Here is a 4,425-nt window from a genome sequence, read left to right as displayed (position 1 = left end):
CACTCACTCATATGAAATAATGCATGTGAATACAGAGAGACCCAAGAAAAACTCACGCTCAGAAGAGAAGTTCCAATCAATTCATGTCAAATACCATAGAGTTGCCCTAAGTTTCTTTATCTTAACTTTTAGATAGTCAAGTTAGGATATCTAAAGGATTTTTCTCAACTTGTAATTTAGGCTTGGGGTTGGTATAGTACATATGGACATATCAAGTGACTAAGCCTCTTTGGCACTACACTAATCTTGGGGTTTTACTTACAAGCCAATTTCCATTTTATTCCACCCTTTTTATTCTTTATTGCACATTCAGGTTGGGTGTGGTCTTTTATTCTTTATTTTTCGCTTTTTCACAATTTCTCTTTTATTTTTTCTTTTTCTCTTTCTTTTTCTACCAAACTCAGCCTACTAACTTTTTCGCTTATTTTACCCTTCTTATGTACCTACTTTACACTATGAACCTCTATGATAGCCACCCTTAACTTAAGTGTTTTGCCTGAGTTGAGGAGCACAAAGTCCAATGAGGAACAAGGCCAAAATTGGTTCATTATAATATAAATGGGAAGGTGAATGGTGAAATAAGAAAAATAGGCTTATAGGGTTCAAAACAGAGATCAAGGGATATCATTTACACATGGAAGGTAATTTAGGATAAAAGTGGATTAAAATAAAAAAATAGCTTATCCTTTCCTAACCTACTATCCTTCAACCTAGGCAAGACTAACCAGGTAAGATTTCAATTTAACAAACAAAGGGAACTAGGCTCACACACACATGGTATAGAATCAATATTACTAACTACTACCTATTTGGTTCATTAAATTGTTAGCAAGTGATTATCATGTCCCTAATCCTAGTGTCATAACATGATCCACCATGTTCACAAATATATACATTCACAAAATTCTAAAACATAAAATTTGGAGGGGTATAAAAAATCAATCAAAACATAAATACTGTATTTAAAAATCTCCTAATTACATCAAAAGAAAACAAAATATGATGTACAACACAATAAGACACAAAATTATTCTAGATATGTCGGTTCTAAAACCATACCGTGGTCGACAGGAAAAGAAGCACGACAATAAAAATCTGTGGTGTCATGGTATGCGCACCACCAACTAAAAACTATGCAATGTCTTTAACGCGCTAAAATAAAGTAAAACCAAGGGAAATAAGAATATACTTAGGATGAACTAAGAGCCCGAATCATGAGCATCCCCAGATAGAGGCATATCAGCTGGCGAAAACGGTGGTGGTGGTAGTGTACTACTAATTTATGCACCTAGTGCTATAGTTGCACGCCTCTGCCTATTAATGAATGCATTCTCCATTGAATCATGTCTATCCCTTTTAATGGCCTGGTCATATGGCAAATCAGGATCTTGTAAGTTGTCTATGTGACCTCTCATGGCCCCAACTACTGGTACCTCATCATCATTCTCCACGAAGAAATCAAACTATCTTGGTGTGTCCAGAAGTAATATCTAGACCACAGGGGGTATAACTGAGAGAGTGGCTGCTATTCGGCTATCTGCGAGAGAGTGTACCTCTGTTTGTAATATCTCAAACTCCTCCTTTAGTTAGGGTAGGTCCGGCATATCTGTCTCTTTGAGTCAGGCTGTAACTCATCTCTCAAACTCATCGAGTCATGTCTGGAAGTCAGAACATAGCTCAGATAGTGTAGATGTTTGTGCGGCCTCCCATCGGACCTCTGCCTGCTCAAATCTAGTCCTAACCCCTCATCTCATCTGCTAGTAGAGGGCAGTTAATTTGATCTAAAGATATCTAAAAAAATTCGCAAGATATAGTGATCATACCGGTAGCAGGAGCTGTAGTGGATGGGCTAGTAGGCTCTGAATATACACCCACCAGCTCTGAGGTTGAAACTAGGGTTAAAAAAGAAGTGGCTGGTGTCCCCTTGCCTTGTGTACTCGAATCTAGATCCTTTATCTGCTCCCCTATCTCTATGTCATGACCTGACCCGAAATGGGGCCTTGTCGTAATGGGCATCCTATGTCCAACTAGGATTAGGAAAACCTCCCGATACCTAACTCAACCATCCAAATGCATACCCTGAGTTGGATGAATTCTGAACACATAACAAGCAAGTATATCTTTACTAATCCAGACTCTTGGATAGGTATATGACCGTAACCGACCCAAACGAGTTCAACCATCCTAAAACCCAACCAATAACCATACCATAAACCAATCCACACACCCCATACTATATGAGTTCCAAATATAAATAAATATAAAACCCAAAACAAAATGGACCAATCATAAGTAAAATTTAGTCCACCAGTATCATTCTCAATACTAAAGGTGACACCAATACCGATACCGCCCATACCAACCCATAGTAGTCCAACAAAGCCTCTAACTAAAAGAAAAACAATATCTGATTAGGACATGCCCCCAACCATTTTCGAAACTAATATCCGTAAAACAACGAAAGTATGAAAGGATGTCTATGATATAAAATAGAGTCTTCTGAAGTATGGAAGCTCACCGCTTTAATCCAATAGTCGATCCTAAATCCGATCACTAAGCAGGAGAAGTAAGATGACCCGTTCCTGCATCATATGGGGATACAGCCACCCGAAGATGGGTTAGCGGGTGAACGTTAGCAAGTACTTAGGATAAGGATAACATAATGCCAATCTTTAAAACTAGTAAACCAACCATATGCATTCACAACCATACATATATACATATATATAACTATGCTGGGAAGAGGAAACCAGGATGTAGCATGCATTTAAAACCATCAAACTGGGTATGTGTAGAGTAACTGGCCTAAAACCACCCACAGACTAATGGGTATAGTGTAACCCCCTAGACGGGCCTCGATACGTGTAGCCGCATGAATTAGAGATACCATAGGCATAGGGGATTTGCAAGTACCCTTCTCTTTCCATGATACATATAAAAAATTGTAACTTAGGGGATTTCTATGTACCCCATATGGTTATCATGACCAAATCCTTATGCCAGCTAACATGAGTGTCCAGTGTCTGATCATTGGACTCACACCTTCACGGTTAGCTATCACACCCCGCCATTATTTCCCAATTAACACCATTACCACATAACCCCATCATTCCATTTATTATTAACCAAGCCTATCATTAATGGTATAGTCATACCTACTATACCTTGCAAGAAACATCCTCAGCTAACCTTTTATGAACAAGGGATTCCCATTTACCCATAGATTACATTATTGAGTTGACTTGGAGGATTCCCATGTACCCCACAAGTGTACTATTATGAAGTTTGCTTGGGGGATTCCCTTATACAACACAGGGATGTTTAACTCACCGTAACCATGACCACCAAACCTTATCACTTAACTATTCCAAACCATTTAAACTATTTATACCATTTAGGGTTCCATTTCCAAGTTATACGCTACAATAGTTCCATTAAAAGTCCAACAATGTAGTAAAAGTATTATCATTGGAATCTTATCAAACATGTTGGGCGCATAGTGTTTCCAAAACCAATTACCAATTAACCAGTCCCATGCAATTAATTGTCCAAAACCACCATTGAAGCATATAAATCCATAATTAAAGACATGGGAAAACCATAACAAAGCATTTATAACCAAAATCTCCAATACATGATTGAAAAACCAAAGCCATACAACAATTAGGCCATGAAAACAATTCATAAAATATGCCTTTAGTTGGGAATAACAATAAGAGAGAAATATCTTGCCTTAGATTACGAAGATGATGGAGAGAAATCACCCATAGAAACACCAAATTGATCCTCTAGATGAAACCGTAGCATTCCTTCACCCAGGAGCCTTAAAGAGAATTTGAGAGAGTTTGTAAGTGTTTAAGATTAGAATATTAGGGTAAATGCTGTTCCAAAAGAGTTATAAGTCGTGGGGCCTAAAGAGGTTAATTGGGAAAATGTCCAGATTACCCTTACCTAAACTATATAAAAATCCTGTAGGGGGTACTACCAGCCAATACCAGTCGTACCCCACTATATGAGTGATACCCACTATTCGTACCCTAGGACTCCACTTAAACCCTAACACTTTCAAAGATATGACCATCCAAGATAAGTTGTATTTGATTATACGACCTGTACCCTTGACCCGTACCCACCACAAAATGGAAATCATAGAGGATTTGGACAATGTCCACTATACAAGTCAATGGTACGAGTCGTACCCTATCTTACAGCTCATGGTGAGCCACTCGTACTCAGATCCAAGTTAAGTTACCAAGTTTTAGATTAAGTGGTGGAAAAACCAAACCATACGAATTATCACCCATCATACGACTCGTACCCATCCAAGTCGTACCCACACAAGAAGCCAATCCAACCTATAAACCAACACGGGTTAGCCTACGACCAAGACCATACAAATTGTACCCCATCATACGACTAGTACCC

This window comes from Capsicum annuum, chromosome 8, assembly GCF_002878395.1.
Source record: "Capsicum annuum cultivar UCD-10X-F1 chromosome 8, UCD10Xv1.1, whole genome shotgun sequence".
Lineage (NCBI taxonomy): Eukaryota > Viridiplantae > Streptophyta > Magnoliopsida > Solanales > Solanaceae > Capsicum > Capsicum annuum.
Note: the sequence above shows the minus strand (reverse complement) of the source record.